At 41.8% G+C, this 22,889-nt stretch overlaps 1 pseudogene; it reads right to left on the reverse strand.

Annotated features, from left to right (window-relative positions):
• Positions 1-1,225: 1,225 nt before the first annotated feature.
• LOC109888556 (interleukin-1 receptor-associated kinase 4-like) lies at positions 1,226-4,538 on the reverse strand (annotated as a pseudogene).
• Between the last annotated feature and the right edge of the window lie 18,351 nt (positions 4,539-22,889).

Below are 22,889 nucleotides of genomic sequence, written 5' to 3' on the forward strand. Positions count from 1 at the left end.
CTTTCAGTTTCAAGCGAATGCTGCCATCAATCCACGGTTTCTGGTTTGGGAATGTTTTAATCGTTGCTATGGGAACGACATCTTCAACGCACGTTCTAATGAACTCGCTCACCGAATCAGCGTATTCGTCAATGTTGTTGTTTGATGCAATACGAAACATATCCCAGTCCACGTGATGGAAGCAGTCTTGGAGTGTGGAATCAGATTGGTCGGACCAGCGTTGAACAGACCTCAGCGCGGGAGCTTCTTGTTTTAGTTTCTGTCTGTAGGCAGGGATCAACAAAATGGAGTCGTGGTCAGCTTTTCCGAAAGGAGAGCGGGGCAGGGCCTTATATGGGTCGCGGAAGTTAGAATAGCAATGATCCAAGGTTTTTCCAGCCCTGGTTGCGCAATCGATATGCTGATACAATTTAGGGAGTCTTGTTTTCAGATTAGCCTTGTTAAAATCCCCAGCTACAATGAATGCAGCATCAGGATATATGGATTCCAGTTTGCAAAGAGTCAAATAAAGTTTGTTCAGAGCCATCGATGTGTCTGCTTGGGGGGGAATATATACGGCTGTGATTATAATCGAAGAGAATTCCCTTGGTAGATAATGCAGTCGACATTTGATTGTGAGAAATTCTAAATCAGGTGAACAGAAGGACTTGAGTCCCTGTATGTTGTTGTGGCCACACCACGTCTCGTTAACCATGAAGCCCCCCGCCCCTCTTCTTACCAGAAAGATGTTTGTTTCTGTCGGCGCGATGCGTGGAGAAACCAGCTGGCTGCACCGACTCCGATAGCGTCTCTCCAGTGAGCCATGTTTCCGTGAAGCAAAGAACGTTACAGTCTCTGATGTCCCTCTGGAATGCTACCCTTGCTCGGATTTCATCAACCTTGTTGTCAAGAGACTGGACATTGGCGAGAAGAATGCTAGGGAGTGGTGCACGATGTGCCCGTCTCCGGAGTCTGACCAGAAGACCGCTTCGTTTCCCCCTTTTACGAAGGCAACCATAAACATATAAACACCTAGACTTACAAAAAACCCTAGACACACAAAAAAACCTAGACAATACAAAACTAAACAAACCACCCTCGTCACACCCTGACCTAACCAAAATAATAAAGAAAACAAAGATAACTAAGGTCAGGGTGTGACAGTCATGTAGTGTCACTCAGGTGATATTCAAATCAGTGCTGGTGTTGATTTTCACACAACATTGTATAATGTCTTCATATTGTGTTAGTTCCATAGATGTGTGTTGGTGTAAAGTACAACGTACCACCCAAAAACTGTTTGATTAGATCTTTCGGTCATCACTGTCGAAGACGACCGCATGGCCGAGGCCCGTGTCAGCCCAAAGTCAGAGATTTTCGGCACAAGTGCTTTATCCAGAAAAATATTTCTGCAGCCAGACACCTATGTTTAGAACTCATGAATAACTACTATTGAGACTGATATGACAAGGTTGTCTGTCAATGGTTTTTAAGAGGATCTGTCGCACACCCGACCCTAGCTGAGGTGCAGGGGATAAAGAGTAATGCTGAAATAAAAAGGTCTCCGCACACTCAGGATTAATACACAATTTAAAATGTATTTTGTCATGCTCTGATGAAGGTCTGATGACCGAAAACTCAGCCTAAATAAATTGAAAATTGTGCATTGATCCTGAGTGTGCGGAGACTCATTTTCATGTCTGACTATGATTCAAATGTCAAATATTTGATCAAGTGGCATAAGAAAGGCATTTATTAAAAACTTCCAGTTACCTCTTGCCATCTCCGTGGACATGGTTGCTGCTGTGCAGATAATCCAAGCCTCTGGCTGTTCCCAAGGCGGTCAGACATCTGTACCAGGACATAGGAGGACTACGGTCCTACAACCACACAAACATATTCATCCTAAAGAGAAAGCACCTGTAAAACATCTCTCTTCCAAAATAAATTTTATTTAATTGATTATGTACAAATGAAGGTAGCTACAATCAAAAAGATATGTCGATATTGTACAGTGTGTATGCTTACCAAGCAAGCCAGCCGGTCTGGCAACGACCCATTAGACATGTAAGCATACACAAAACAAGGGTGATTATGTCTACCAGGTTTTCATGTTTCAACCTGTGGAACAAGAAGCCTATCATCAAATAAACAGTAGTCTTTTCTTCAAACCATAATGACAATTCAAGCTAAATCAAATCTAGTAATATCCATTCAATCTAAAACCGATATCTGGACAGCTCCTAAGTAAAAGCCATTCTCGCAGGACATTTCTCTGTTGATTTTATCACAGTAGAGAGCCATTAAGTTGCCTTATTGAGATATTGAGCACACACTAGCTATTGCTTCTGTTAAAGAAATAGAGCTGCAATGGTTATGAAGTGGTCAAACAGTAGGTCAGCTAGTTTATAAGGACTCCCTACAATAGGACAATGGAAGAGCAGAAAATAGACACTTATGCCATAAGAATTTGGACCTCTTGAATGAACTGAACATTTTTTAAATATTTTTTATATATTTTTTCCACCTTTATTTAACCAGATAGGCTAGTTGAGAACAAGTTCTCATTTGCAACTGCGACCTGGCCAAGAGAAAGCATAGAAATTCGACAGATACAACAACACAAAGTTACACATGGAATAAACAAAACATAGTCAATAATATAGCAGAACAAAAGAAAACAAAAGTCTATGTACAGTGAGTGTAAATGAGGTAAGATAAGGGAGTTAAGGCAATAAATAGGCCATGGTGGAGAAGTAATTACAATATAGCAATTTAAACACTGGAATGGTAGATGTGCGGTAGATGAATGTGCAAGTAGAGATACTGGGGTGCAAAGGAGCAAGATAAATAAATAAATACTGTATGGGGATGAGGTAGGTAGATAGATGGGCTGTTTACAGATGGGCTATGTACAGGTGCAGTGATCTGTGAGCTGCTCTGACAGCTGGTGCTTAAAGCTAGTGAGGGAGATATGAGTCTCCAGCTTCAGAGATTTTTGCAGCTCCTCTAGTGAGATGTCTTCCATCTAAAAGAGTAAGAAACGGAAGTTTTAGTAACCTTTTAGAATGTGCTGTTTAATTAAATCATACACACACTGAATACACCAAACATTAACCCTAACATTAAGAACACCTTTATCAAAGGCACTTAAATCTTTTGTCTTGCCCATTTAACCTCTGAATGGCATGCATACACAATCCATGTCTCAATTGTCTAAAGGTATAAAAGTCCTTCTTTAACTTGTCTCCTCCCCTTCATCTACACTGATTGAAGTGGATTTAACAAGTGACATCAATAAGGGATCATAGCTTTCACCTGGATTCACCTGGTCAGTCTATGTCACGGAAAGAGCAGGTGTTCCTAATGTTTTGTATACTCTGTGTACAATATGAATAGTGTTATTGCCACAGATAATATTGGCACCTACTGAGAGTAGTTTCTTCACTGCCACAGGTTTACCATTGATGAGGCCTTTGTAGACCGTTCCAAAGCTGCCCTCACCAAGGCCAGTGAGTGGAAAGAAAGCCTTAGAAAACCTGAGAATCAATGGATTATTAACCTGTTCATAAAGGACAGTCTTGGTATACTACCATCGTTTTTTGAGGTAAATGCTGCCATCTACTGGATATTGTGTGCATTGCGACACATTACTGAACAGGATCAAACGATTAGTCAAATTTCACTCAACACAATCTATAATAGCTTCTTGTCACCACATCTATGTAATTAAACCACCAGTAAAATAACCTATCATCTATATAACCCCATGTATTACTATGTTTTGGGCGCTCATAACACCTCAAGTGGTTATAACACATGCATATGAAAGTCATACAACATTAGTCCAAACCTGAAGTGTCATTGGGTTCCTCGACCTCCTGCTGCTCTGAGGTGCTGTCTGGAAGTGGCTGTTCCTCTGTCCTTCCCAAGGTTCTTGTTTCAGTGTTGTTTACTGTCTCTTTTCCCCCAGGAGACACAGGTGGCTGGGATGTGGCTGGGGGATGGTTGAGCGGAGGTTTTTTATGTTTGGGTGAAATCATAGATTAGAAATCTATACAAGACGATCAAAACCAGCGAGTGGAATAGACAGTCAATACAAGCTCTTTGATGAAACACACACGTTGACCGTAGCATACCCGGTAGCAGAATACTGGCTGCAGCCATTAACCTGTGGCTCATCAAGATGCCACCTCTCCCCCAGTGCTGTTAGATGTCCCCCAGCTTCAAATCTCCTGTCATTTGAAGGTAGGTTCAAGAATAGAGTAGACCATGACCGGAACAACCAAAAACCAGCATCTGATGAATACAATGCTAATGTTGCAATGTAACAGACAGCTTTGACAGAAGGTAACAATTTTGTCATGAAAGATGACAACTTTGGTGTCACTCCTATCAGTGAAGTACTGTAGATGACCAGCACATGACCTTAAATGCGAGTACCTGAGAGTACTTCGGCTCCCCTGTGGGTTTGAGGTAACCCTGTGGGTTAGAAACAAGAACGTCTTTCCAGCTCTCTTGAGGGTCCAAGAAGTCTGAGAATTTTCGTTGAACCCCATAGTGGAGGTTCCGAATAAATGTAGCTGACTTTATTGTATTGTTCATCCTGGAAAATAATGATCACACATGTTGGTTGGACAGTTCCTTTTTACACTAGATGGTTCACTTCAAAGGCAAGCGTTACAATGTCATGTTACAATTTTGCAAACTCATGGAGTAGAATTCCTTGTTCATTGAGGTACTCTTTAAAAAAAATTGCAATATCCCTAAAGTGTAACATTATAGGCTCACCATGTGACATGGTTTCACATTCGTCATTACTGTAGCATGTAGGTTAACATCAGTGCCCTCTTGTGGGAAATCTTGCAATATCTGCAGGGATTTTAAAGTTCCACTATTCTCCACCAGTATAGTATAGAAGACAGACTTTCCATTCCTGTATCTGATATTAATGTTGGAAGCATGCAAGTCAAGATGCTGTTGTGATTAGGTCCAGAGGTCTGGCGAATACTTACACATCAACAATTATGATGAAATAACCATGACAGAATGCTGTGCATGCTTGCTCTTTGATTGTTAATGGGAAGTTAGTGAGACTAATTATCTCTCTCTTTATAAGCAGTACCTGATCTGTTTATGGCCTGCTAGTTGCTTTTTGGTTGTTGGTTGTGTGTTGGTTGAGGATTTATGATCAGTTACACATGCTGATGCTGGGTTCTGGTAGCCTGGCAGGGTGGCTGGCTGGCTTGATGGATGACGAGTTGTGGGTGGGTAGGTCTGGCTGGTAGGTTGTATGGCTGACTGGGTGGTTGAGAGTGAAGGAGAGTCCCACGGTCCACTCTGTAGATGGAATAGATGAGATGTTGTGCTGTGCATATGATTCATAGCCTCAGCGTCAGGTTATGAACCTTGTGGTTGATTTGATATGTGGAAGTACAATCATAACTTGACTGTGACCCTGAGGTCACAGGGCCACCCATGGCCACCTATGAATACAGATGTATGTACTTTACCCATACTGATAGGACAGAGAAATACTGACATGCTCTACTCTGTTTACTAAGCCTGCATAAGGGACCAAGTGACACTTTCCGTTGTCAACACTGTATTTGTATCTGTTCCCACAGGGGCCATAATTATTTCTACGACACCTCAGAGAGACTACTACAGATTACATCTACCAACAATAACTCATATGAGGACTGAATTAACAATGCAAACCATCCATGTGTAAAATAATTTTTATTTATTTGTATTTTCTATGAAACAACATCATTTAAACCATTAACAGAATGGCGGAGGCCGAAAATGTGGGTCTCTCATAGAGGCCTTCCTTGACAAAATACAACACGTTTATGAGTTCATTGTTCTGGGTTTGTTTGCTGTGTACTATATATTCAAGAGCGTGTGTGTGTTTGCTGAGCGGGTGTGTGTGTGTGTGTGTGTGTGTGTGTGTGTGTGTGTGTGTGTGTGTGTGTGTGTGTGTGTGTGTGTGTGTGTGTGTGTGTGTGTGTGTACAACCTGGAGGGTGCAACCAACTAGGTGTGTTGTTTGGAATGTAAAGATATTGCATTATGCCTGAGAGACCTTCAAAGGAGTTCCATGTTTGACAGGGGTGTGCAACTGACAAGCAGCCCTCAGATTAGTGCTCTGAGTTAGACGGCCCTCACACCTGCACACAGGGCCCTCAGAGTAGAGCTCTGTGTCAGACGGCCCTCACACCTGCACACAGGACCCCTTTGAAGTCCCTAAGGATCTCACTACCGTTCACACGCAAAGTCCCAGATGCAGGGAGTAAGGCCAGCTCTGGTTTCTTCTTTGTGTTAATTCTTGGAGCAGAGTGAGAGAGGGAGACAGGGAGAGAGAGAGAGACAGAGGAAGAGGGAGAAATGGGGAAAGAGGAAGAGAGGAAGAGATAAACAACAGAGAGAGAGATAGAGAGAGAGAGTGAGAGTGAGTAGTGGGACTCAGTCTGGGTCCCCGTTCACACGCAAAGTCCCAGATGCAGGGAGTAAGGCCAGCTCTGGTTTCTTCTTTGTGTTAATTCTTGGAGTAGAGTGAGAGAGGGAGACAGGGAGAGAGAGAGAGAGACAGAGGAAGAGGGATAAATGGGGAAAGAGGAAGAGAGGAAGAGATAAACAACAGAGAGAGAGCGAGAGAGAGAGAGAGAGAGAGAGAGAGAGAGAGAGAGAGAGAGAGTGAGTAGTTGGACTCAGTCTGGGTCCAGAGCAGGGTTCTAATTCACAGTGACCAAAAGCCTGAGGAGAGGACAGGGGGAACTCAGGAGAGAGGAGGGAGACTCTGGGGCAATGAGCATAGCCTTGTTATTGACAGCAGACAGGCTTTCTGCCCAATGCCCACGAAATGAGATGGAAACTGAGCTGCAGTTCCTAACCCTCTGCCAAATGTATGACCACATTAGAGATGCATACTGTATTTCCCACAGATCACACAGACCAACAAAGAATTTGAAAACAAATCAAACATTGATAAACTCCCAATTCTGTTCGGTGAAATATTGCAGTTGTGCAATCATAGCAGCAAGATTTGTGGCCCGTTGCCATAAGAAAAGGGCAACAAGTGGAGCACAATCAACATTGTAAATACCACCAATATTTATCTGTTTATTTATCTTCCCCTATTATTCATACTACAACTATTTGCACATTGATAAAACCCTGTACATTAGCTGATAACATAACACTTGAAATGTCCATATTTTTTAAACCTTTTTGAGTGCAATATTTACTGTTAAATTCTCATTTTTGTTGATGTTGTTTTGCGTCTTCTCACTTTTGTTTATTGTTTATCTCACTTGCTTTAGCAATGTAAACACGTTTCCCATACCAATAAAGCCCCTTCGAATTGAACTGAAGGGAGACAAGGAGAACCCCCTACTGATTAGGAACAAGGGCAGAGGAGAGAAGTGCCAACGCAGGATATATTATAGTACGATGTGGTCATACTAAGTCATGTGATGGAAGGACCTCCGTGAGTGAAAAAAAAGTGTGTTGTGGCGGTGCTGGGGCAGTGAAGGAGCCACATTGCCAGGGTTGCTAGGTTACGGTTTGTCACATACCCAGACCTTGGTTGTGTCCGAATACCCATACTTGTGTCCTAAATAGTAGGCGTTTGAGTATGGAATAAAGTACGTTTAACAGTGTGCGGCATTTCAAAAATCTAGTATACTTTAAATTCCCAGATGTCAATCTAATTTCGGCTTTGACAACAGCTGATCAATTAGATATGGGGATGCGCTACCGAAATCAATGAATAGCAGGAAACAATGAAATCATGCATGACACATTCTCAGTATGCAAAAATATAATGTCTAATAGTGTGTGACATTCCTATAATCAAGTATGATTTAAATGCCAGGATGTAATACTAATTTTGGCTCTTTTTTCCACAATGCATTGGAAAAGGTGGGCTGCGAGTGATAGGCCCTAGTTCTCTTCAAGTAGCCAACGCCAAAACTAGGCTTCTTAATTGGGATTATAAACTGGGTGGTTCGAGCCCTGAATGCTAATTGGCTAAAAGCTGTGGTATTTATGACTGTATACCACAGGTGTGACAAAACATTTATTTTTACTGTTCTAATTATGTTGGTAACCAGTTTATAATAGCAATAAGGCACCTCAGGGTTTGTGGTATATGGCCAATATACCATAGCTAAGGACTGTATCCAGGCACTCTGCATTGTGTTGTGCAAAAACAGCCCGTGGTATATCGGCCATACCACACTTCCTCGGGACTTATTGCTTAAATATGCCCGAAGCTTGTACGGTGGTGTTTTAATGTAGGCTAAGTATATTTTGTTCTCCTTAGAATGATCACAAGTATTGCATCATAGGCTACATCTTTGAAAACAGAAGTATTTTTTATTTATTTTTATCCAAAGTGGATTTCTGTTTTCTCACTGAAAAGTGTTTCCTGTTCTCTTAGCCTTCGTCAGAGCTTTTAAACTAAATAATAAACCATCTTTTGATTTCTGAATCTGTCGGCACCTGGGACTCTGGAACATATGGATTGTTTTAGTTTTGTATGCTAGGCTACGTATATAATTATTTAACTTAGAGTTCAAATGAAATCAAAGTTTATTTGTCACGTGCGCCGAATACAACAGGTGTAGATCTTACAGTGAACTGTTCACTTACAGGCTCTAACCAATAGTGCAAAAAAGGTGTTAGGAGAACAATAGGTTAGTAAAGGAATAAACAACAGTAAAAAGACAGGCTATATACAGTAGCGATGCTATAAAAGTAGTGAGGCTACATACAGACACCGGTTAGTCAGGCTGATTGAGGTACTATGTACATGTAGATATGGTTAAAGTGACTATGCATATATGATGGACAGAGAGTAGCAGTAGCGTAAAAGAGGGGGTTGGCGGGCGGTGGGTGGCGGGTGGCGGGACACAATGCAGATATCCCGGTTAGCATATGTGCGGGAACACTGGTTGGTCGGCCCAATTGAGGTAGTATTTGGGGGAGGGGGGGTGCACACAATGCAAATAGTCCGGGTAGCCATTTGGTTACTTGTTCAGGAGTCTTATGGCTTGGGGGAAAAAACAGTTGAGGAGCCTTTTTGTCCTAGACTTGGCACTTCGGTACCGCTTGCCATGGCACTTCGGTACCGCTTGCCATGCGGTAGTAGAGAGAACAGTCTATGACTGGGGTGGCTGAAGTCGGATGATTACATACACCTTAGCCAAATACATTTAAACTTAGTTTTTCACAATTCCTGACATTTAATCCTTGTAAATATCCCCTGTTTTAGGTCAGTTATGAAATAAAGTTTATTTGTCACCTGCGCTGAATACAACAGGTTACAATGAAAGGCTTACAATGAAAGGCTCTAACCAATAGGATCACCACTTTATGTGAAATGTCAGAATAATAGTAGAGAGAATTATTTCTTTCAGCTTTTATATCTTTCATCACATTCCCAGTTGGTCAGAAGTTTACATACACTCAATTAGTATTTGGTAGCATTGCCTTCAAATTGTTTAACTTGGGTCAAAGGTTTTGGGTAGACTTCCACAAGCTTCTCACAATAAGTGGAGTGAATTTTGGCCCTTTCCTCCTGACAGAGCTGGTGTAACTGTCCATTTGAAAGACCCATTTGCGTCCAAGCTTTAACCTCCTGACTGATGTCTTGAGATGTTGCCTCAATATATCCACATAATCTTCCATCCTCATGATGCCATCTATTTTGTGAAACGCACCAGTCCCTCCTGCAGTAAAGCACCCCCACAACATGATGCTGCTACCCCCGTGCTTCACAGTTGGGATGGTGTTCTTCGGCTTGGAAGCCTCCCCCTTTTTCCTCCAAACATAACGATGGTCATCAGACCAGTGGACATTTTTCCAAAAAGTACAATCTTTGTCCCCATGTGCAGTTGCAAACCGTAGTCTGGCTTTTTTATGGCGGTTTTGGAGCAGTGGCTTCTTCCTTGCTGAGCAGCCTTTCAGGTTATGTCGATATAGGACTCGTTTTACTGTGGATATAGATACTTTTGTACCTGTTTCCTCCAGCATCTTCACAAGGTCCTTTGCTGTTGTTCTGGGATTGATTTGCACTTTTCGCACCAAAGTACATTCATCTCTAGGAGACAGAACCCGTCTCCTTCCTGAGCGGTATGACTGCTGTGTGGTCCCATGGTGTTTATACTTGCGTACTATTGTTTGTACAGATGAACGTGGTACCTTCAGGCATTTGGTAATTGCTCCCAAGGATGAGCCAGACTTGTGGAGGTCCACAATTTTTTTTCTGAAGTCTTGGCTGATATATTTGGATTTTCCCATGATGTCAAGCAAAGAGGCACTGAGTTTGAAGGTAGGCCTTGAAATACACAGGTACACCTCCAATTGACTCAGATTATATCAATTAGCCTATCAGAAGCTTCTAAAGCCATGACATCATTTTCTGGAATTTTCCAAGCTGTTTATTAAAGGCACAGTCAACTTAGTGTATGTAAACTTCTGACCCACTGTAATTGTGATACAGTGCAATAATCTGTCAGTAAACAATTGTTGAAAAAATGACTTGTGTCGTCTACAAAGGACATGTCCTAACCAACTTGCCAAAACTATAGTTTGTTAACAAGGAATTTGTGGAGTGGAAGATTTTTTTTTTATTGACTCCAACCGAAGTGCATGTTAACTTCTGACTTCAACTGTATGTATCAAGCCTTAGCAGTCATTCTGATCTCGTTCCCAATGATCATTGCTTTAGTTTATTATGGTGCTGTCCAGCGGTTCTGAATTTGCAACGCACCAGACACGTTTTTCTGTGCAATAGCCTTTTGATTTGAAGAGTTGAAAAATGTTGGTGTGTGGTTTCACTAATAAATACACTGAGTGTACACCTACTACCATACCCCGTTCAAAGGCACTTAAATATTTTGTCTTGCCTATTCACCCTCTGAATGGCACACATACACAATACATGTCTCAATTTTCTCAAGGCTTAAAATCCTTCTTTAACCTGTCTCCTCCCCTTCATCTACGTTAATTGAAGTGGATTTAACAAGTGACATCAATAAGGGATCATAGCTTTCACCTGGATTCACCTGGTCAGTCTACTGTATGTCATGGAAAGAGGTGTTCCTAATGTTTTGTACATGTATGGAACCAAATGATCCGTTTCTGTCTTCAGTCCTTTTTAAATAGGATAGATGAGCTATATGCTCTACTACGGTGTAGGCTAAATGTGATAGTCTGCCTATAACCAGTCTTTTCAAAGATTGGAAATGAGCAATGACCAGGCTGGTTAATGTGATGCATGTCTGTTGAATTTGGAAAAATCCACCTGCATTCGACCCCGCCCCACCTACTCAGGCAGCCAGGAGCCTCTACTGTGTTGCGGCCTTGGCGTACTGCATTATTTTTACCAAGCAGTACTTGCTAAATAGAATGCAACAATGAGTAAATGGTGTGCAGTTTAAGTATGTAGTACGCAAGTATGGGTATTCGTACACGGCCCTTGTGATATCAGTCATTTTCTGGCACCTCTCGCTCCATTTGAACAGAGCATGCAGAGTACATAGTGCAAGATAATGAAGGACCATGATACTCTACTCTCATGTATAGAGATACAGAATTTGACTCTTTGACCTTACCTTGCTCTATGACCATGCTGGTTTGTTAGGTGTTGTACGCACACTTGTGTTGCTTTCAAGCACATGTGATTTAAAGATACATTTACCAGACATCTAACAGCTTTAACATACTGTATACGTTGGCTATGTATCTAGGGAAATCAAGTCATGTCAGGCGAGGTAACAGGTCAATAGGCTGGATCAGAATTCCTTTATCACCATACTGTATACGTTGGCTATGTATCTAGGGAAGTCAAGTCATGTCAGGCGAGGTAACAGGTCAATAGGCTGGATCAGAATTCCTTTATCACCATACTGTATACGTTGGCTATGTATCTAGGGAAATCAAGTCATGTCAGGCGAGGTAACAGGTCAATAGGCTGGATCAGAATTCCTTTATCACCATACTGTATACGTTGGCTATGTATCTAGGGAAATCAAGTCATGTCAGGCGAGGTAACAGGTCAATAGGCTGGATCAGAATTCCTTTATCACCATACTGTATACGTTGGCTATGTATCTAGGGAAATCAAGTCATGTCAGGCGAGGTAACAGGTCAATAGGCTGGATCAGAATTCCTTTATCACCATACTGTATACGTTGGCTATGTATCTAGGGAAATCAAGTCATGTCAGGCGAGGTAACAGGTCAATAGGCTGGATCAGAATTCCTTTATCACCATACTGTATACGTTGGCTATGTATCTAGGGAAATCAAGTCATGTCAGGCGAGGTAACAGGTCAATAGGCTGGATCAGAATTCCTTTATCACCATACTGTATACGTTGGCTATGTATCTAGGGAAATCAAGTCATGTCAGGCGAGGTAACAGGTCAATAGGCTGGATCAGAATTCCTTTATCACCATACTGTATACGTTGGCTATGTATCTAGGGAAATCAAGTCATGTCAGGCGAGGTAACAGGTCAATAGGCTGGATCAGAATTCCTTTATCTGAGAATGTAAATGAGCCAACTGAATGGAAAGACTCATTTGTACAGAGAGTGAGCAACAGGGGATAGGACACCGTGTCAGAACCATAGAGGAGTCTGTATGAAGACTGTCTGGCTATATGAAGGGCTTGGCAGAATACCACTGACAGACATTTAAGTTCTCTCTCTCTCTCTCTCTCTCTCTCTCTCTCTCTTATTTATCATAATGATCTGAAAACCATTCTGTTGTCTTGTTTTGATAATGGCTTTACTACGCTGTCATGCTACATACTGTACAAGCAGTACCTTGATGCAAAGGCACTTAGAAGTCTGTTAGCAAAACTTTACATTGCATTATCTTAGGTACTGATGTATTTTATATGTTTTGGTATTAAAATGTGTTTTATTAGTGTGCTATCAAATGTTTATTGTTGTCACACTGTACAGACCCTTTTAATAACACACACCTTGTTCTTGTTTCTATGACTTATTGTAGTTGTCAAGGGTAGACATAGAGGGCAGTAGTGGCCTGCATAAATTCTACCTGTATTGTAACACTGACTGACCAAAAAGTACAAAGCATTTAGATCATCTACAACTCATAATCACCAAAGATAAATACAGAGAAAGCAGCCAAAGCTTTCTGACACAGTTGCCGGGGATTGAGAGGCAGCTCTCTGGTGCGTCGCAGCCCAGTAGGCACCGACACTGCATGATTGCAGGAGGTTGGCCTCTCATATTTCCCACTAAACCTCTGGCTCAGATCCCAAATGATCTGTCCATTGAAGCGAATCACCCTACCTCCCTGGCTGCCACCCTCACTACTCTGAGGGCACACGTTAGCCATAGAGAAGGCCGGGCAAATTGGTTAAAACATCTTGAAGGTCATACACACACAAGGCCTTTTAGTATATCATGTCAACCACGTAAAAAAGGGTCTAGAGAGACGATATTAACAACTACAGACAAGAAGTGATACAACAATAGCTTGTCCTACAAATATTTTTTAATGACAGTTGCCAGATCCCTTTGTTCCACCACAATGCTCCACTTCCTGAGGGTCAACTCCAGAAAAGTGCTTGGTAGTTCGTGGAGCTTGAATTTATAACCCCCATTGTGAGGGACAGATTTGTTTGGGGTACTTTTGTGGGGCTCGTAGTTAGTGATTAGGAAGACCTGACAGGATATAGACTCGGCCAGGGTAATCTATGGGAATCTAGGGGTGGCAGGTCAACAGTGACCCAGATCATTCAAAGGCTCTTCTGATTTTCTTAGGCAAGTCCTTGATGGTACGTGACCCCTGGCAGTGGTGCTTTTCTCCTCAGAGGGGGAGGTGAAAGGAGCCTGCGTGGCTCTTTGACATCCCAGCGGGGACCATGTAATCCAGGGGCTCGTCAATACTAATCCTGGTCTCCCCTGTTACAAAGACCCTGGACACATTTACCCTACACAACATTCCCCCACCATAGAGATGATGAGTTAGCAAGAGAGTAAACAAAAATGCATGCACGCACACCCACACGCAAATATCCCCCACCACACACATAGTCACAAACACACGCATGCACACACACAAACACACACACTCTCACAATGGGGACACTCCAAAACCCAATTGTTAAGTTGCTGACTGTTTGGTTAAGCAGAGAAAACTAAACCCTACTCTGGTTGGGTGCCCAAGCCCTGTTAGAGGTCAAGGGTCCAGTCTGTAACATCTGAGTTGGTTTCTCCATGTCCCTGTTGCACATTGAGCCATGAGAGTTGAAATTAAGTTCAAGATATAATGTGCTGTAGTTTTGTCCCAAGCCTAGACAAAGTGTCCGGGTGCCTCTTTCAATTGTAGTTTTTGTTGAGGGGAAGAGAAATACACTTCCGATTTAGGACTTGATGTTGTTCACTGTTTCTCTAGCAGTCTTGAATAGAAATAGAATAAGCAATAGTTTTAAGAGAGTATTTAGTGAGGTCATGTTTGACTCAGGTTATGTAGATGCTTTCTTCTCCAGGTGGGCTTGGAAACCTACCTTCCCATCTCAAAAGTCAACCTCCCTCCCTTACAATAACTTGTTTTCTTGCAATCTAAACGTCTAGCTAAATTGCTCTCCATAATTTTTTATCTTACTCTTTTGTTGGCATTACCCTTTCAGCTAATGTTCCTGCGGTTTTCGTTCTTTTCATTGTCACCTCAATTGTAGCATTTTGAAAGGAGATGGTTACTTATCTTTCCTTGAGTAAATATCCCAGGGAGAATTGGACTGGTTACCCTCCATTAGCTTATAGGGCTCTGACTGAGACTTCAAAGCTGCAGGTTCAAGCCCCTCAGTCTTAGGAACATGATGGGCTCACATATTACAAAAGAGAGACACAGGTGGTGTATTCTTCAAACAACAAAACAATGTACCGTATTATTGGTTCTTCCTCACTTTCCCTTGGAAACCTGTCAGAACCTGTAAATGGATTTAGTTTAGGTAATGGTCTCTTTCCACACCTTGAGAATGAAGGTAGAATGAATTGGTTGAACAATATCCCATGGTTTTTCCCATGGATATGCTTTGTATTTAAAAAAAAAAATGATTCCAATCATCCATAACTGAGTTTTCTGAACCAACATAAAATATTGTGTTGAAACATCATTGAGTTCATAGAGTTCGTCATAGAGTTGTGTCCATCTGGTGCACTAATGTAGGTAGGAGGGAAAGGATTTAGGAACACATCTGTTTACTGTACCTTACTATACAGCACACATACTGCACACATACTGTATAATCACTATACAGCACACATACTGTATAATTTCTCTGTCAAATGGCCTTGTCTTGTGTATTATTCGGGTTTAAAAGATACTTGACACAGATGTAGAGAAGTGACGTGAGCCTGAAACTCGACCACACCATGGGGCATGGCTCTTGAGTTTCTATGTACCACGGAAGAGATTATGATGCTAAACCAGCCGTGTCCGAGTGTTTACATCCTAGCTGATTCCAAACACCAAAGCCTTCTCTTGCGTATCGTTAACGCTTATCGTTACGCCGGCCGCCCAAAGTCTCGTCAGCACCCCGTTGCTGAGTCAACCTAATCCCACCCAACGCTGATCCTTCTCCATACAAAACACTCTCTTAATGGGCACATTTGTGGTGGAGGGGAAGTCAGTATAGACTGGAATATAATGGTGGTCTTCTGATGATATGGAGGATTTAACACAGCTCTACGTCTATGGATTAATCTACACAACAATGGTGGCCAGCATGGTTATGGTCCATGTGGTAGCACAGTACAGTATGCACATTAATCTTCTTGGGTTTCGGGTTTCCTGGACCCAGATTAAGCCTATTCATGTCCAACGGGGATTCTCCATTGAGCATTCTTTTGTCCAAGTGTAGGCTTAATCAGGGTCCTGGAAAACGGGGCCCTTATGTGCTTTTTCACCCCCAATTTGTTAATAGGAGGAGACTTTTGTTGTCTGACATGGGGGGATTCTTCACAGTTTGATATGTAAAATCACCCTTGCACAATCTTCAAAAACGTTTAGATTTCTAATCCAGCCATGCTTTCCTGCACCTGAACCCCATGCTGTCGCCAGAGAAAGGGTCATGTCTTTCAATAGGCCAACAGTCAATCAGATGTTCACATTTGCATCTTTGGAAAACATAGCACATAAAGAAAGGCTTGTAGTTGAGCAAACCAAGGGACCCATTTTCCACAGCCTGGCTGTCATCTCAAAGCCAGAGGTGTTTTGGAGCAAGGTGTTTTTGACTGCTGTGGTGCTGCTTTGAACTGTTCTTCTGCCCATTTATCCATTCTGTAAAGTTGTTGTATAATTCCTCTTATAGTAGAGAAATGAACCGAAACCCAATACTTTACAAGAAGGATGTTTAAAATACCCAGAGCATGCTGCTAAATTATCAGTGTGGATGCTTTTAACTTCAATAAACATCTTTGTCATGGAAGTGCTGTAATTGACGAGTAGATCAAAAGCACAGCCAGCAGTGGTACCAGAAGTGTCAGCCAGGCCAGTATAGAGACAGAGCTGCAGTAGGACTGCTGGGAACATGCCTGTGTTCAGGAGATAATCGGCCTTAGGATGTCATTACTGTAGCTGAATGAGGTGCAAATCCTCCTCTAACCTGGCCAATCTGTAGATGTGTTATGAGAAACCTCTGGGAGGACTAAAGATAGGTTAAAGTTGTCATAGGTGAGTCAGAATGTCTTCAAAAAATCCTATTCATTAGAGTTAATCTGTGCTACGTCTGTGTGTCTCAGTTCCTGTCATTCCCGTAAAGAAGCAGTCAACCGGAGATTCACCTCCATTATCTTTTATGCTCATCACGTGATGTTTAGACAACATAACTACCATGGTCTGTGTTTTACCATTTCCCAGAAGTTGAGAGGTTGTTACACACGTGGTCACAAGAATGTAAATGGTGCCATTCACAACCACTTCAAAGTGTGGGTTAGTGTAAGTTATGGTCGGTGGGCCAATTTCCTCAGAGAGTAGACTGGAGATGAATCGCATTGAATGGCCTGTCCTGCTCTATTTTTTAGAAACTCAGTCAGGGTTTTAACTTATTGTTGAGAGTTAGAATAGTAGAATACACAAGGTGCAAGTTTGGTAGTGCATCATGCATTTTCTCTTATGTCAGTCACTGACAGTCACTCAATTATCCATGTCAGCTAACAATTTTTAGATTGGTAAATTAGTCTAGCCAACTAAACTTGTAATAATCATAGCCGAGTACCGACCAGGCACGCAGGGCACATGTCCAGGGGCCCTGACCTTCAGGCGGACAGTTGCAGTGAATTAGCTTTAAAACTGAACAACGTTCTCTACACCGCATGGCAAAATGTGTAGAATTGCATGAAATGTGTTATAAAATTGCAAGTTTTTCTCTACGCCCCATGGCAAAATGTGTAGAACTGCAGGAAATGTACTTTAAAACGTAAATGTTTCTCTCTGCTGTCAATTGGGGGTATAGTGCAATTTTTTTTAGGAACGGTAGCTCCCCAAAATGTTTTACAATGTCATCATCAATCAATGTTTGTACTGACAGATGTAGCCTATTGAATATAATTATAAAGTATGCATAAAATGCATCCTCCAATTGAAACGTCTGCCTATGCCCACACATATTGTCTCAAGAACATGTTATGTTCATACCGTCAAACGTCAAGTTTGTTACGCCTGCTCCCGCTCTCCCTCCCTGTCGCTTGAGGGTGCCTGGTTGCCCAGCACTACGCACTCCTGCCACCATCATTACACACCCCTGCTTCCCTGTCCAAATGGTATCTGCATGCCAATAATTTGATCTCAATCAATTTAATTGGAATTTGCATTTAGATCTTCCTGAATGACGAAAGAGCGAATTAATGCAGATGGTGTTAACAAACTATTAACCTTTCTTGTATTTTGTTTCAATCAAAGCATACAGGTAGATCTTGCCTGGTGGCGCGTGCTGTTGAGTTTTGGCTGCAAAAGGCTAGAGCCGGCACTGTACAGATCCTATCAGTATCAGGAATGTCTTGCAGCCACGCTGCTGGACAGGACAGGGGTTTATTTATTAGCTGCTCCTAATTGCACTGGACGCCTCTCATTTCCTGGTTGTTAGAGACAGGGGAGGGCTCCAGATCTGAGCCCCAAGATAACAGAGAATGTTAGAACGCTATAACCAGGACTCTGGACCACGAGCAGAAATGTACATTAGGAACACCTTCCTAATATTGAGTTCCACCACCTTTTGCCCTCAGAACAGCCTCAATTTGTCGGGGCATGGACTCTACAAAGTGTCGAAAGCGTTCCACAGGGATGCTGGCCCATTTTGACACCAATGCTGGATGTTCTTTGGGTGGTGGACCATTCTTGATACACATGAGAAACCTTTGAGCGTGAAAAACCCAGCAGCATTGCAGATCTTGACACACTCAAACCAGTGCGCCTGACACCTACTACCATATCCAGTTCAAAGGCACTTCAATCTTTTGACTTACCCATTCACCCTCTCTCTGAATTGTACACATACACAATCCATGTCTCAATTGTCTCGGCTTAAAAATCCTTCTTTAACCTGTCTCCTGCCCTTTATCTACACGGATTAAAGTGGATTTAGCAGGTGACATAAATAAGGGATCATAGCTTTATCTGGATAGTCTATGTCATGTAAAGAGCAGGTGTTCCTAATGTTTTGTACATATTAGTAAATTAACAGATGCTGTTATCCAGAGCCACTTACAGGGGCAATTATGTGTAGGTGCCTTGCTTAAGGGCACATCAACCAATGATTCCCCTAGTTGGCTCAGGGATTCGAACCAGTGAACCTTCAACCATTTTTAGATTGACATTTTTGCCGTTTAGCGGACACTCTTATCCAGAGCGACTTACGGTTAGTGCATCCATCTTAAGATAGCTAGGTGGGACCATTCCATATCACAGGCATAGTAACTACACCTTTCCTCAACACAGTAGCTATCAGCAAAGTCGAAGCTAGAAGGAGGGGGGGTTGTTGAGGTGAGGAAGGGGACTATTTAAGATACTCTTTGAAGAGGTGTTTCAGGTGCTTTTGGAAGATGGGTAGGGACTCTGCTGTCCTAACTTCATGAGGTGCCAGGACAGAGAAGAGCTTGGACTGGTGGTGCATGTGTCATCCTCATCCTCAGATGTTCAACGTCTCTCACGACAACTGTAGCCTAAACTTATTTCTTCCTCCAGTCAGACTAGTCATAGCAAAGCAGATCATTATCTGTCGTAAGCACATAATATCCCCTCTATAGAGCCATGCTTTACACTCACCCTCAGGCACCAAGGAAGACAAATTGAGGTGTTGTGGCCCTTAGAGATCTCATGTATCAACTGTGCTTTAAAGGCCCAATGCAGCCATTTTTATATCAAAATGAAATAATTTCTGGGTAACAATGAAGTACCTTAATGTAATAGATTTCCATTCAAATTGTCCAAAATATTTTTTATAACAGTACTGAGGATGACAGCACACATGATATTGGAAAGAGAGAGAGCAGAGAACATCAAACCCAGACCTCTCAGTGATTACATTCCACTTATTCTTGAGGACTAACAGTTCTGTCATTGGCCATTTGTTCAAGACATTTGGGCTTTATCTAAATTTACAGGCCAGTAACTTTTATCATGGATGTGTTTCAGCAACAAAGCAAATAAATGTGGGACTGTTGCAGTCTGCTTCCTGCATGGGTTTGTTTACTAGCTTGCTCATATCTGGGTTTGGGTCCCCCTGACCTCTCTGCCAAAGCACCGGGTCACATATGCCCTTTCTGTTTGAGGATGTGTTCCAAAACTGGAACTGAATCAATGCAGACCTCAGTGAACTCGGAGAAAAAACAAACAGGCCAGGTTAGATAGCTTAAGTACATTTCTACAAGACATCAAAATCCTTTCCATGACTGATTATGACTATCATATGACTTTGAAGTTTCCTGACCTTTTGGTTATTCTTGTTGTTTGATGTTGCTTGTTCCTTATAACCTTATTTACATAATTTAGACCGCAGTGAACTCTGAGAAGAAACAAACAGCAACATCTGATGTTAATGTCTGGTGTCAAGATTACAAGAAATCTACATTCTTTACAGGATTAATTATGACTATCATACTTTTTACATAGGCTAGATCGGCGTCATAAGTATTCAGACCTCTTGACTTTTTCCACATTTTTTTATGTTACACCCTTACTCTATAATGGATTAAATTGTTTGTTTTTTCCCCCTCATCAATCTACACACATTACCCCATAATGACAAAGCAAAAACAGGTTTTTAGATTTTTTTTAAAGGTTAATAAAAATAAATAGCTGAAATATCACGTCCATAAGTATTTAGACCCTTTACTCAGTACTTTGTTGAAGCACCTTTGGCAGCGATTACAGCCTCGAGTCTTCTTGGGTATGACGCTACAAGCTTGGTACACTTGGATGTGGGGAGTTTCTCCCATTCTTCTCTGCATATCCTCTCAAGCTCTGTCAGGTTGGATGGGGAGCGTCGCTGCACAGCTATTTTCAGGTCTCTCCAGAGATGTTCGATCGAGTTCAAGTCCGGGCTCTGGCTGGGCCACTCAAGGACATTCAGAGACTTGTCCTGAAGCCACTCCTGCATTGTCTTGGCTATGTGCTTAGGGTCGTTGTCCTGCTGGAAGGTGAACCCTTGCCCCAGTCTGTGGTCCTGTGCTCTTTGGAGCAAGTTTTTATCAAGGATCTCTCTTTACTTTGCTCTGTTCATCTTTCCCTTGATCCTGACTAGTCTCCCAGCCCCTGCCGCTGAAAAACATCCCTACAGCAAGATGCTGCCACCACCATGCTTCACCTTAGGGATGGTTCCAGATTTCCTCCAGATGTGACGCTTGGCATTCAGGCCAAAGAGTTCAATATTGGTTTCATCAGACCAGAGAATCTTGTTTCTCATGGTCTGAGAGTGCATTTTGGCAAACTCCAAGCGGGCTGTCATGTGCCTTTTACTGAGGAGTGGCTTCCGTCTGGAGACAATCAGGATCTTGGTCACCTCCCTGACCAAGGCCCTTCTCCCCCGATTGCTCAGTTTGGCCGAGCGGCCAACTCTGGGAAGAGTCTTGGCGGTTCCAAACTTATTCCATTTAAGAATGATGAAGGCCACTGTGTTCTTGGGGAGCTTCAATGCTGCAGAATTTTTTGGATGTCCTTTCCCAGATCTGTGCGTCGACACAATCCTGACTCGGTGACCTTATATAGACAGGTGTGTGCCTTTCCAAATCATGTCTAATCAATTGAATCTACCACAGGTGGACTCTAATCAAGTTGTAGAAACATGTCAACTATGATCAATGGAAACAGGATGTACATGAGCTCAATTTCAAGTCTCATATAAAGGGTCTGAATAATTATGTAAATAAGTTATTTCTGTTTTATATTTTATTAATTAGCAAAAAATTCAAAACATCTGTTTTCACTTTGTCATTATGGGCTAATGTGTGTAGATTGAGGAGGAAAAATATTAATTTAATCCATTTTAGAATAAGGCTGTAACCTAACAAAATGTGGAAAAGGTAGAAGGGTCTGAATACTTTCCGAATGCACTGTAGATAAATGTATGGCTCTGATTTAGATTAGGTGTATTTCAATGGTAAGCAAGGCTCTGTAGTTCGGTGTGTGTGTGTGTTTGTATGTTTGTATGTGTGTGTGTGTAGTCAGAGTTTATTTTATATTTGTCTCCACCTGCTTGTGAAAGTTATAGAAAAATAGACAAATGGTTCACAGGTCGATGATTACTCGTTGCTGTTTTACATTTTAGATCTAAGATTCTTAATTAAAGAACACATCGTAGAGAATATGGAAAAAGATTAGTCAGAGTTGGTTGCATTTCAAAAATACCGTACTGCAGGGAACGGAATGGCGCAGCCACAGGTGGTCCAAAGAAATACAGTGTCTTGTTTACACACAAACTTCTCATAGCTGCTGGTCCAAACTAGACCTGCTGTTGTAAAGTTACCATTTCCTATTAGAAATGTATTTTTCACTCATGTAGGACATATCTGAGAGCTTGTCTTGTCTCCCATTGCTGACCTTTCAGATAGACTACAAGGATGTAAATGCAAGTTTCCATTGTTTGTAATTTGATGGCATACTGTACATGATGTAATCTTAACATTTAACATCCCTGGCTAGAGGGGGGCCTTCTGCCTGTGGAATAAAATGCATTCCCTGGTTTTATTTGTTTTACCTTACATCGGATGGGATTCCCCTCTTATTTAAATCCAATAATTACTTACTCCTGGATGTCAAAACTATTTCCATTATTGTCACACCCCTTTCTTTGATTCCGTTTACTCCAGTGCAGGAACACACTCCCAAGGCCTTTGTTAGCTCAGCTCACTTGTCAAGATTCATAACCACAGGGATATCCCAAGGGATATGCCTCTGATCTCAGGATAGATTGCTTACTTGGCAATATTTCTGTAACTGAATATTTTAAGGTTTAATGCATAATTAAGTGTTTCAGAGATGTTGTTTGTTTTTATTTTCCATGTTGGCTAAATGTGCCAAGAAATGAGTTGTGAATTACTGAGTGGTATGTAGAGCGATTGTGCTCTCGAGGTTCTTAAAAATACAATGCAGAGAGTCTGTGATACGAAAAACAAACTAACAAAAAGTACATCTGGCCCTATGCCAGCATTTATGAGGAGTTAAGGAGGAGTTAACATTGTTTCTTATCGTAAATAGGATGCAATGTTTAGTCTTTATTTATGTAACTATCACTCTAAATTGTGGAAAATCCCTTCAGGCTTCAGAGAGCTAATTAAACATTTAAGACTTTAACTGTCTTGTGTCTCTTGTAAATGCAGCTAGTGATGCACATAACTAATATCACTTATTCATGTGGCACTTACCAAT

Source organism: Oncorhynchus kisutch, linkage group LG4 (assembly GCF_002021735.2).
Source record: "Oncorhynchus kisutch isolate 150728-3 linkage group LG4, Okis_V2, whole genome shotgun sequence".
Taxonomy (NCBI): domain Eukaryota; kingdom Metazoa; phylum Chordata; class Actinopteri; order Salmoniformes; family Salmonidae; genus Oncorhynchus; species Oncorhynchus kisutch.